At 45.5% G+C, this 13,489-nt stretch overlaps 1 pseudogene; it reads left to right on the top strand.

Annotated features, from left to right (window-relative positions):
* LOC137348719 (zinc finger protein 585A-like) overlaps nt 1–12,713 on the top strand; it is an 87,754-nt pseudogene extending 75,041 nt beyond the window's left edge.
* The last annotated feature ends 776 nt before the right edge of the window (nt 12,714–13,489 follow it).

The raw sequence follows: 13,489 nt of genomic DNA, 5'->3' as shown, positions 1-13,489 counted from the left end.
GAATCGCAGAAAACTAGTATGCAGGTACAGCAGGTAATCAGGAAAGCAAATGGAATTTTGGCATCTTTTGCTAAAGGAATAGAGTTTAAAAGTAGGAAGTGTTGCTGCAATTATACAAGGCATTAGTGAGACCGCACCTGGAGTACGGTGTACAGTTTTGGTCCCATTACTTGAGGAGGGATGTAGTTGCATTGGAGATAGTTCAGAGGAGGTTCACTAGATTGATTCTAGAGATGAGAGGTTTGTCTTATGAAGATAGATTGAGCAGTTTAGGCCTTTACTGACTAGAGTTTAGGAGACTGAGAGGAGATCTAATTGAGGTATATAAGAGGATTAAGGGGATTGACAAAGTAGACATAGAGAGGATGTTTCCTCTTGTGGGGCAATCCAGAACGAGAGATCATAGTTTTAGGATAAGGAGTAGCAGATTTAAACAGAGGTGAGGAGAAATTACTTCTCTCAAAGGGTCGTGAGTCTGTGGAATTCACTACCCCAGAGTGCAGTGGATGCCGGGACATTGAGTAAATTTAAGGAGGAGATAGACAGATTTTTAATTAGTAATGGATTGAAAGGTTATGGAGAACGGGCACGAAAGTGGAGTTGAGGCCAAGATGAATCAGCCATGATAGTATTGAATGGCGGAGCAGGCTCGAGGGGCTGAATTGCCTACTCCTGCTCCTAGTTCTTATGTTCCCTTATATTAGAGAGGAAAAAGAAGGTGCATAAAGAAGTGGGAGAGGTAGGTAGCGCAAGATTAGATAATAGTATGGCATTAGGTGGGGCCAGCGTGAGATGGAATGTAATAAGGTCTAAGTTAGGCTGATTTCACGTACATTTGAAAGCGCAGAGTGTGATAAATAAGGATGGTGAGCTGCAGGTGCAGATAGCCTCGGGGGAATATGATGTTGTGGTGATAAGAGAGACCAGGATCAAAAATGGCAGGACTGGGCAATAAATATTTCTGGAGACAAGGTGTTCAGGAAAGATAGGGAATTTAAAAAAGTTAAAGGATTAGGGCCCGGGTTGGGTATGGGTTGGCTGTTGTCGGGTCCTGTTTTAATTCTATACCCGAGCTAGGCTTTATAACCAGGGCTTTGTGTGTCTCAGTGCTTTCCAATCACACTGAAATCTTTTACCACAGACAGAACAGAGAAACCTTTTTCCTTCCACGTTCAAAGGCTGGTGTTGATGAATCGAGTAACTCTGTCAGATTTTAAGTGATGTTTCATTCGAGTTCCTCGTCTGCAAATCCTCTACTTCTAAGCACCTGTAAAAGGAATTTATAAAAGCCATCACTGTCAGTCCAGGATAGAAATTTACAAGACTCTCCTCCCACTTCCTGGCCCAGGATGTCTACACATGCGCCCAGCTGCACAGTGACTCCTAGAAAGATGGTGGCCGTTAATCCGGGCTCCATTGTTCCCCTTTATAGCTTTTGTTACCGCATATTACTGGGTTGGCCAACCAGACTGTCTGCCTCTCCTCTGTGGCTCAGTCTGTGCCCAGGAGTGAGAGCACGCAGTGTCTGCCTGTAAGCTTGGGCCCTTTCACAACTAGTGGGCTCTGGAGGGATAAGAGTGTATCACCACCACGAGGAATTTCATTTTGATTTAGTTAATTTTCCTTTGTAGTTTTTGTTGCAGCATATTACTGGTACAACTCCCTTCAAGTTACTGATGCAACAAAAAGGACCTGCACAGGTCACTAACCAACTTCCATATTCAACACCCACCCCGATACCAACTGGCTCTTAATTTCTGAGTTTCTCATCTGAGTTCTGTGAGCAACATTTGCAATAAATCAAAAGCAAAATACTGCGGATGCTGCAAATCTGAAATAAAAGGAGAAAATGCTGGAAATACTCAGCAAGTCAGGCAGCATCTGTGGAGGGAGAAACAAAGTTAACGTTTCAGGTGCATCGAGCTGCAGCCTGGAACTCGGAGTGGAAGAATGAGGAGAGACAATACAGTCCAACACTCACAGCAACCTACATTACCGGGACAGGGAGACAGAGTTTAGAAACACTCACTGACACGACTCCAGTAAAACATCCCAGGAGTAAAAGGGGGAGCAGTGTGTGTACCTGCCCTGATATCCCCCTCCCCAGGCCTGTCAGTCAAACCCCCCACTCCTCCCCAGTCCACAGCTCAGCCTATCAGCTTGCAGCTTCCTGCACCTTGAGCCAGCCCTGCCCAGGTGTGGCCCAGTCCAAGGGGAGTCTTTTTGGAACCGGGGAGGGGGCACCTCCTGCCCTGTGCTGTGTCCCAAATGGTTCCTCCCTCCCCCAGGCCCCTTTATAACTGAGCTCAGTTTCCTTTAAAGTTTTGTCCTTTGATGTCACAGTTTATGAATCCTTAGTTCCTCCAAAAGAGCTGGAAATCTGGCGACCGTTAACGTCGGTTCGCAACCATCACTCGCACTGCGCATGCGCCAAACGTTCCACACTGGCTCCGTCAGCTCCTGCCAGCGAGAAATTTCCTGTTAATTGACAGCAGTTGTGGACCAATAGCAAGAGGGGCGGGGCTGGGGAAGGAGAGTCCCCGCCCACTTCTCGCCTCAGCCCCGCTCACACTCGCTCTGATTGCTTGGAGGACCCACCGGTCCTCCAGACCCGTCCCCGCTCTTCCTATTGGTCCGGAGCTGCCGTCAATCAACCGGGAGGGCGCAACGTGTGAACTGAGCATGCGCGGCCGGCATAGGGCTGAGGCAGAGAGCGCGGTTCCAGCGGGCGAGAGGGAGGCGGGTTAATAAAACCCAGATGATCAGAAGCTTGATCAGAGAGGTGGGTTTTAATCAGTGTCTGAATCAGGGAAGGTGAGGTAGAGAGGCGGAGAGGATTAGGGAGGGATTTCCAAAGGTTATGGCCTTGGCAGCTGAAGGCACGGCCACCAGTGGTGGAGCAATGAAAATCAGGGATGTTCAAGATGTCAGAATTAGATGATCCCTGATCTCTCGGAGGGTTGTAGGACTGGAGGAGATTATAGAGATAGTGAGGGGTGAGGGAATGGAGGGATTTGAAAACAAGGATGAGGATTTTAAAATTGAGGTGCTGCTTAACTGGGAGTCTGTGTAGGCCAGTGAGCACAGTGGTGATGGGTGAACAGGACTGGGTCCGAGTAAGGACACAGACAGAGTTTTGGATGATCTCAAATTTACGGAGGGTAGAATGTGGGAGGCTGGCCAGGAGTGTGTTAGAATAGTCAAGTTGAGAGGTAACAAATACATGGATGTAAGTTTCAGAGGCAGATGAGCTGAGGCAGCGACGAAGTCGGGGGATGTTAATGAGGTGGAAAGAGGTGGTCTGAGTGATGGCACCGATATGCAGACGGAAGCTCATCTCGGGGTCAAATATGCCATCAAGATTATGAATGGTCTGGTTTAGCCTCAGACAGTTTCCAGGGAGAGGGATTGAGTTGGTGGCGACGGAATGGAGTTTGTAGCAGGAACTGAAGACAATGGCTTCAGACTTTGCAATATTTAATTGGAGGAAGTTTCTGTTCATCCAGTACTGGATGTCAGACAGGTCAGGATGGTGGGGAGCTTGGAGGTGATGGTGTTCACATACACCTGCTGCCCTGATCCTTCTAGCTTATTGAATTTGAGGGTTTGGGAGGTTCTGTCAAATTTCTGGTTGAGTTGTAGATAGATAAAACCCTCTCCTCTCCCTGCCCCTCCCACCTCGCCCTGGCTCTCTCTTTCTTTTCATTGATGGCAGAGTGTTGTGTAGGTCCAGACTGAGTGGCAGGTTCCCTTCCCTGAAGGACATTAGTGAACCAGTTGGGGTTGTACATCAATCCAGCAGCTTTCATGGTCACTGTTTCCTAGTGCCAGCCCCATAAATTAGCAGATTCATTCAGCTCCATTTCACAACCTGCCTTTGTGTTTTTGTGGGTTCTCTCACACTCTGTTTTTTCTGTTTAACATCAATTTCACAGTGCTTCAGAGTGGTGGAATTGCAGCTGTGAAATGCAAAGCAAACGTCAGATCAGAAACTGAAGAAGTCACCCAATTTATCATAACCCGAATATCACCAAATTTTGAACATGGAAGGAAAAAGCACCGATCAGAGTGGGGAGAAACTGTACACTTGTTCTGTGTGTGAACAAGGTTTCAGCCGATCATCTGGCCTGTCAAAACACAAGTGCAGTCATACTGGGAAGAAAGCATGTAAATATGGGGACGGTGAAAAGGGACTGAATTATCCGGTTGAGCTGGAAACTCATCCACGCAGTCACATCCTGGAGTGCCCATTCACCTGCTCTGAGTGTGGGAAGGGATTTACTCAGTCGTCCAACCTGCTGACACATCAGCGGGTTCACACTGGGGAGAGACCTTTTAAATGTCCAGACTGTGGGAGTTGCTATAAACGTTCCACGGAACTGGTGATCCATCAACGTATTCACACTGACGAGAGACCGTTCAGGTGCACTTACTGTGGAATTGGGTTCAGACAATCAGGCAACCTGACTGTACACCAGCGCACTCACACTGGGGAGAGGCCATTCACCTGCTCCGAGTGCGGGAAGGGATTCACTCATCCATCTGCCCTGCTAACACACCAGCGAGTTCACACTAGGGAGAGGCCATTCACCTGCTCCGTGTGTGGGAAAGGATTCACTACTTCGTCCAATCGTCTGACCCACCAGCGGATTCACACGGGGGAGAGGCCATTCACCTGCTCCGAGTGTGGGAAGCAATTCACTCAGTCATCCCACCTGCTGACACACCAGCGAGTTCACACTGACGAGAGACCTTTTAAATGTCGAGACTGTGGAAATTGCTATAAAAGTTCCGCTGAACTGATGATCCATCAACGTGTTCACACTGACGAGAGACCATTCAGGTGTTCTCATTGTGGTACTGGGTTCAAGCGATCCTCTGATCTCACTGAACACCAGCGCATTCACACTGGGGAGAGGCCGTTCACCTGCTTCGAGTGTGGGAAGGGATTCACTCAGTCATCCCATCATCTGACACACCAGCGAGTTCACACCAGGGAGAGGCAATTCACCTGCTCCGAGTGTGGGAAGCGATTCACTACTTCATCCCTCCTGCTGAAACACCAGCGAGTTCACAACGGGGAGAGGCCGTTCACCTGCTTAGAATGTGGGAAGGGATTCACTCAGTCATCCAACCTGCTGACACACCAGCGAGTTCACACTGGGGAGAGACCATTCACCTGCTCAGAGTGTGGGAAGGGATTTACTCAGTCGTCCAGCCTTCTGATACACCAGCGAGTTCACACTGGGGAGAGGCCATTCATCTGCTCTGAGTGTGGGAAGGGATTTACTCAGTCGTCCAGCCTTCTGACACACCAGCGAGTTCACACTGGGGAGAGGCCATTCACCTGCGCCGAATGTGGGAAGGGATTCGCTCGGTCATCCAACCTGCTGATACACCAGCGAGTTCACAAGTAACTCGGGGATGAGACATTTCTGCTAGATAGCAGATTTCCGACATTGGGGTTTCAGAAATCCACCATTGACTTCTCCCTTTCCCACCTTTACCAAAAGACTGGCTTCAAAAAAACGAAAATTGGAACTGCCGGCCAACCACAAAGCTGACGGAGGTCTTTTTACCTGTCTTTATGTCGTCAATCTTCTATAAATGGTCAAAAAGGAGGTGTGTGTATATGGCTGTGTCACCTGCCCAGTGCCAGGGTTAAGGACATCTCCTCGTGGCTGGAGAAGAAGTTGAAGTGGGAGGGGGAAGGATCCAATTGCCGTGGTCCATGTGGGAACATTTGACATAGGTAGCACCGGAAATGATGAATTTGAGGAGTTAGGGTCCAAACTAAGACGCAGAACATCAAAGGTAATCATCTCTGGATTGTTACCTGAGTCACACCCAAATTGACATAGAGGCAAGCAGATTAGGGAACAAAATGCGTAGCTCAAAGAGTGGCGTGGGAAGAAGGGGTTTCGATTCTTGGGGCACTGGTAGCAGTACTCAGGGAAGAGGGAGCTATTCCTTTGGGATGGGCTTCACTTGAACTTGGGCTGGCACCAGTGTCCTGGCCAATTGCATAGCAAGGACTATGAACAAGCCTTTAAACTGGCGGGGGAGGATTTGGGTAAAGGGAAATTTAGAAATCCAGAGAGAGAGGTCAGGGCATCAGAACAGGATACTGATGTGGGTAACTCCCGACAGGAAGGGACAGAGAGTTTAACAAAAATTGTACACTGGCAAATAAGGTCATTGCCGCGAATAGAGTTAAAAGCATGAAATTAAAGTTTCTTTATCTGAATGTGCGAAGCATTTGTCATAAGATAGATGAACTAGTGGCACGAATAGCAGTAAATGATCTCGATCTAATTGCCATTACCAAGACATGGTTACAAGGAGATCAAGGTTTGGAAATGAATATTCTAGGATACATAATATTTCAGACAGACAGACAGAATGGCAAAGGAGAAGGGGTAGCCTGATAGGAAAGGATGACATAAGGACATTAATAAGAAGGGATTTGGCCTCAAAATATCATGAAGTAGAATCAGTCTGGGTGGAAATTAGGAACAGCGGGAGTCAGAAAACACTGGTGGGAGTAGTTTACAGGCCCCCTAAGAGTAGTTATGTTATTGAACAGAACATTAATTGGGAAATTATTGGAGCTTGTAGCAAATGTAATGTATTAATTGTGGGGAACTTTAACCTGCACACAGACTGGAACAATCAAATTGGCAACAGTGGTCCAGAAGATAAATTTGTAGAATGGTTTTGTGACAGTTTCTTGGAGCAATACGTTGTAGAACTGACTAGGGATAAAGCTATCTTAGATCTCGTAATGAGCAAAAGATCCATTGGGAAATATTGATCATAATACCATTGAATTTCATGTTGAGTTTGAAAGTGACCCATTTTAATCACAAACAAGAATCTTAAACTTAAACAACACCAATTACAAAGGTATGAGGAGAGAACTGGCTAAGGTTAGTGGGATAAATAGACTGGAAGTGGTAAGTGGACAGTGGGATACATTCAAAGAAACAATTCAAAGGGTTCAACAAAAATACATTCCGTACAAAAACTTGTCAAGAAAGACCCATCCATGGCTCACTCAGGAAGTTAAGGAGAGTATTAGACTAAAAGAAGAGGCTTACAATGCTGCAAAAATATAATAGCAAGTCTGAGGATTGGGAGTGTTTTTTTAAAACAGTAAAGGGCCACCAAAAAGTTAATAAAAAGGGAAAAAATAGAATGAGAGTAAACTAACTAGCTGTATAAAAACAGATTGTAAGAGCTTGAATAAATTCATAAAAAGGAAGAGAGTAGCTAAAGTAGACGTTGGTCCCTTACAGGCAGAGACAGGAGGAATCATCATGGGGAATGAGGAAATGGCAGAGGCATTAAACAAATATTTTGTGTCTGTCTTCACAGTAGAAGACACAAGTTCCATGCCAGAAATAGGCAGTAACCTAGGGGCTAAAAAGAGTGAGGAAATTAATGATATTGTTATCAGCTGAGAAAACGTATTGGAGGAACTTGAGGGACGAAAATCTGACAAGTCCCCGGGGCCAGATGGCTTACATCCTAGGGTTCAGAGGAGATGGCTGCAGAGATAGGGTTCTTAATGAGTTTTTTGTCTCTGTCTTCATAAAGGAGAGGGTTGATGTAGACATTGTAGTAACAGAGGAGGAGTGTGAAATATTAGATACGATAAGCATAATGAGAGAGGAAGTACTGAGGGTCTGACATCCTTGAAAGTGGATAAATCACTGGGACCGGATAGATTGCCATCCCAGGTTATGAAAGGATGCCAGGGAGAAAAATTGCAGATGCGCCGAGGATCATCTTCAAATCCTCACTAGATCCAGGAGAGGTGCCAGATGATTGGAGGTCTGCGAACGTTCTACCATTGTTTAAAAAGGGTGCGAGGGATAGGCCAAATAATTATCGGCCGGTCAGTCTGACCTCGGTGGTGGGTGAATTGTTCGAATCTATTCTGAGTGACAGGATAAACTGACACTTAGAAAGGCATGGATTAATCAGGGATAGTCAACATGGGTTTGTTAAGGGAAGGTCATATCTTATTAACTTAATTGAGTTTTTTGAGGAAGTAACAAGGAGGATTGATGAGGGTAGTGCAGTGGATGTGGTGTACATGGGTTTTAGTAAGGCATTTGACACGGTCCCACATGGCAGACTGGTCAGTAAAATGAAAGCCCATGGGATGCAAGGGAATGTGGCAGGTTGGATCCAGAATTGGCTCAGGGACAGGAAACAAAGGGTAGTAGTCGGCGGATGTTTTTGTGAATGGGAAACTTTTTCCATTGGCGTTCCACAGGGCTCAGTGTTGGGTCCCTAGCTGTTTGTGCTAGATATTAATGATTTGGACTTAAATGTCGGAGGCATGATTGGGAAATTTGCAGATGACACAAAAATTGGCCGTGTAGCTGATAGTGAAGAGGATTGCTGTAGAATCCAAAATGATAGCAATGGTTTAGTTGAGTTTGCGGAAAAGTGGCAAATGGAATTCAGTGCATAGAAGTGTGAGGTAATGCAGGGAATACACAATAAACGGAAGGATATCCAGAGGGGTAGAAAATGTGAGAGACCTTGGCGTGCATGTTCATAGGTCTCTGAAGGTGGTAGGACAGGGAGATAGAGTGGTGAAGAAGGCATATGGAATGCTTTCCTTTATTGGCCGAGGTATTGAATACAAAAGCAGAGATGTAATGCTGGAACTGTATAAAACGCTGGTTAAGCCACAGCTGGAGTATTGTGTACAGTTCTGGTCACCACATTACAGAAAGGACATAATTACTCTGGAGAGTTCAGAGGAAATTTACAAGAATGTTGCCAGTGCTCGAAAGTTGCAGCTATGAAGAAAGATTGGATAGTCTCGGGTTGTTTTCCTTAGAACAGAGGAGGCTGAGGGGTGACTTAATTGAAGTGTACAAAATTATGAGAGGCCTAGATAGAGTAGACAGGAAGGACCTGTTTCCCCTGGCGGAGAGGTCAATTCCCAGGGGGCACAGATTTAAGATGATTGGTAGAGGGATTAGAGGGGACATGAGGAAAAACGTTTTCTCCCAGAGGGTGGTCGATGTCTGGAATTCACTGCCAGGAATGGTGGTGAAGGCAGAAACCCTCAATTCTTTTAAAAGGTACCTGGACATGCACCTGAAGTGCGGTAACCGGCAAGGATACAGGCCAGGTGCTGCAAGGTGGAATGAGATTGGGCTGAGGATTGGATTTTTTCAGCCAGCACGGACACGACGGGCTGAATGGCCTCATTCTGTGCTGTACTATTTCTATGGTTCTAATTATCATTAGCGAACCAGATGCGTTTTTCCAGCAATCGATGATAATTTCATGCCACCTTCACTGTGCAGAGTTGAAAAGGGCCAGATTTTCATTGGTTTTATGCCACGGTGGGATTCAAAGTCACAGCCTCTGGGTGCAAGCCATGGCTTGTGGATTATAAGTGCAATGACAGCACAACAGCATCATGTACCCAAATGAGGCACTTACATCACTTCTGGTTAAAGCATTGGCCTGTATGGAAATTAAACCCACAACCTTGGCATTATTAGCAGCATGCTCTAACCAACTGAGCTAACCGGTCTCGATGTGCAAAACCTTTCACAAGAACTCTGTTTCTTCTCGAATAAGCTCTGTCTCTATCTCTTTAATATACTCTGAGAGTCCCTTACTCTCAATGGTACACACTTAAAGCCGTCAGATCCCTTGGATCACATATTAACCCCTTATATTCCCTCACAGCCTCTGTGATCCTCGTCCCCTTGCGAATTCACGAAGAAATGTTTTGACTCCCTGAAACCATGAGAAAAGGTTTTTGAAAGCCATGGTGAAGGCCGATGTGTGTGGAAACGGCTGACTTTACAGTATGTGCAGGAAAATAAAGAGCGAACTTGTGTGTGAGAAGAATACAGAAAAGTTGTGCCTGGAGTTGCGCCCTTGAGGCAAGTTTAAAAAAAAAACTTTTCGTGAAAGCATAAAATTAAAAACAGACAATGCTGGAAACATTCAGCAGGTCAGGCAGCATCTGTGGACAGATATTCCTTTCATGAGGACGCAATTATCCACTTTAATGCTCCACATAGCTCAGATCTTCTATCTGCACCTCCGTGCAAGGTAGAGTTTGGGTGAAAATTATGGCTTTGCAGATTTGTGCAAATAGAGTAAGACAGCAATGCATAACTCCTTCAATACAGCTTGGAGAAGGATGGGACTCAGAGGCAAGAAATTTGGATGTATTGGAAAAAAGGAAAATCACTTTGAGTCTTAAACTCAGTAACCATGAGGATGGAACTTAAAACCATGCATGCAGGGTGTAATGGATTTGTGATCCACTGACTTAACCTCTCAGCCACATCGTCCCAGGGAACGTGATTTGGGAAGCTCTTTTATTTCCTTCATTCTCATTACGAAGCCCTGGACTCAGACAGCACACAACAGGAAAACTCAGTTTCAATTACCAGTCATTAGTGCGACAAGTGAGGCTGTGTTAGTGCAGTCTAAAGAGATGGATTTGTGCTTTGGTTTTTTGAGCGATTGGGGCTTCCAGTCTCACTGCTGCCATACTTGGTGCTATGTTATAAAAGCTGCTAAAATGGAATGATTAAAATAAAAGAAGATGTTGAACATTTTCAGCAGTTCAGACAGCTTTTGTGGAAAGATACTGTTCACAAAAAAGATCTTTCTGTAACAATCATTGCTTCTTCCTTGAATAGAGGCCCAACCAGTCCCCATCCACCGCCACCCTCCTCCGCCTGGCTCAACTTGTTCTCACATTGTACAACTTCTCCTTCAACTCCACTCACTTCCTTCAAGTAAATAATGTTGCTATGGGTACCCGCATGGGTTCTAGTTAGTCTGTCTTTTTGTGGGATATGTAAAACATTCCTTGTTCCAGTCCTACTCAGGCCACCTCCCCTAACTCTTTTTCCAGTACATTGATGACCGTTTCCTGCTCCCGCCCCGAACTGGAAAACTTTATCAACTTTGCTTCCAATTTCCACTCTTCTCTCACCTTTACATGGTCCATGTCCGACACTTCCCTTCCCTTCCTCGACTTCTCCGACTCCATCTCTGGGGATAGGCTGTCCACAAGTATTCATTATAAGCCCATCGCCTCCCACTGCTACCTTGACTACAGTTCTTCACACCCTGTCTCCTGTAAGGACTCCATTCCATTCTCCGAGTTTCTCCGTCTCCAATGCATCTGCTCTGATGATGCAACCTTCCACAACAGTGCTTCTGATGTCTCCCTTTTTCCTCAACACCCCCCTCCCCCACTCTGGTTGACAGGGCCCACAAAAGTGTCCGTCCCATTTCCCACACCTCTACCCTCACCCCTTCTCCTTCCTCCCAGAACCTTGTCCTCACTTTCCACTCCACCAGCCTGCACATGAAAAGGATCATCCTCCGCCATTTCTGCCACCTCCAGCGTGATGCCACTACCAAACACATCTTCCCCTGTCAGCATTCCAAAGGGATCGTTCCCTCCGTGACACCCTGGTCCCCTTCTCACAGCACCTTCCCCTGCAATCGCAGGAGGTGTAATAACTGCCCTTTACCTCCTCTCTCCTCACTATCCAAGGACCCAAACACTCCTTTCAGGTGAAGCAGCGATTTACTTATACTTCTTTCAGTTTAGTATACTGTATTTGCTGCTCACAATGTGGTCTCCTCTACATTGGGGAGACCAAACGCAGATTGGGTGACCGCTTTGCGGAACACCTCCACTCAGTCCGGAAACATGACCCCGAGCTTCCTGTCGCTTGCCATTTCAACACCGCCCCCTGCTCTCATGCTCACATCTCCATTCTGGGATTGCTGCAGTGTCCCAGTGAACATCAACGCAAACTCGAAGAACTTCACATCATTTACCGATTGGGCACGCTACAGACTGCCGGACTGAACATTGAGTTCAATAATTTCAGAGCATGACTGGACCCCTTTTTATTTTTAGTTTTCTTTTTGATTTTTGATTTTTATTACATTTTATTTTAGTTTGTTTCATCATTCATTCTTTTTTTAACCATGTGCCTGCCCACTGATTTTCTCATGTTTCTGCATTTAGCTAGGGCCGTTCATTATTCTGTCATTAACATCCTCTCTGCACTAACACCTTGTCTTTCACCACACCATTAACACACTCTTTGCCTTTGCTGCATGAATTCCTTGTCAGTTATTCTCTGTGACCCTGTGCCCTATCAAAATCTTCCCTTTTGCCCCGACCCCCGCTTTATTTGATTAAAACCTATTACGTTTCTAACCTTTGCCAGTTGTAATGAAAGGTCACTGACCTGAAACGTTAACTCTGTTTCTCTCTCCACAGACGCTGCCAGACCTGCTGAGTATTTCCAGCACTTTTTGGTTTTATTTCAGATTTCCAGCATCTGCAGTATTTTGCATTTATCATTGCAGTGATCTGTGTAAGACTATCACAGCTGATTCAGTGGGATTGTGACTGTATAATGGTGAATAACTGGGTGTTGTGATCACAGCAACACCGAATCAAACCAAATCAAGACAGCGCTTGCTTTATGTGTTAAATCTGTTGCTGCACCTGTATTATAAGGGCCTGAAAGAGTTAATGCTGAGACAGTGAGAGTAAACCCCTCCCACTTTAGTGTTCATGATGTTCCAGTCACTTGGGTGTTGGGCTTGGAAGAATGTAGCAGCACCACAAGGTGTGCTGGCTGGATAGGCTTGTGGAGAGTGTAAATAATTATATGTATATAATAAACGAGTTATTCTTTAGCCCTACAAAGACTCCTGAGACTCTGTAAACAATGCCTGATCTACAATACAATCAAAACACAACAGCACCTGCTAATAGAATGCATAAAATAACCAATCTTTACTCCATGAAAATGTATTTCTTCTTGATGGAGAAGAACTATTGACTCCTTTTACGTCATCACACTTACACCTGCCTGTGCTTCACTCTCCAACATTCAAACCCGCCTCTTCTCTCAGATTATTCCTTCCACCTTTAATACTGACTTGCTTCTATTTCATTTTACTGTGGCTTAGCCGACTGTAACATTCACTTTCATGTTCTTAAAGCCTTTAACATTGCTTGGCTATCACTGCTGTTTCTGGGTCGCACATGTTCCATTCACACCAATTTGGGCCTTGAATTCAATCCATACATTTAGGTCTGAGTGACCGCTCGGCAGAGACACACTGCAGAAACAGGGCTCGGTCTTTGGAAGGACAACGGCGGGTTGTTGACAATATTTCTTTGAGGAATCTTCTGAGACAAGGGATGTGAACTGAGGAACTGGGTTTTGTTTTCATGGCAGTTCGTGCTTTTCTCATGAAATGTGTTCTTTGATGAAGTAACGGAGAAAGTTGATGAGGATAGCGGTCATGTGATTGATGATTTGCACATGGACTTTCAAAAGGCGTCTGGTGAAATACCACATAATCGAGCTGTTAGAAAAATTAAAGTGATGAAATTAAAGGACCAGGGCCAGCGGGGATACATAATTTGCTGAGGGATATAAAACAG

The sequence above is a fragment of the Heterodontus francisci genome, chromosome 34, assembly GCF_036365525.1.
Source record: "Heterodontus francisci isolate sHetFra1 chromosome 34, sHetFra1.hap1, whole genome shotgun sequence".
Classification (NCBI taxonomy): Eukaryota; Metazoa; Chordata; class Chondrichthyes; order Heterodontiformes; family Heterodontidae; genus Heterodontus; species Heterodontus francisci.
This window is presented reverse-complemented; position numbering and strand designations above follow the sequence as displayed.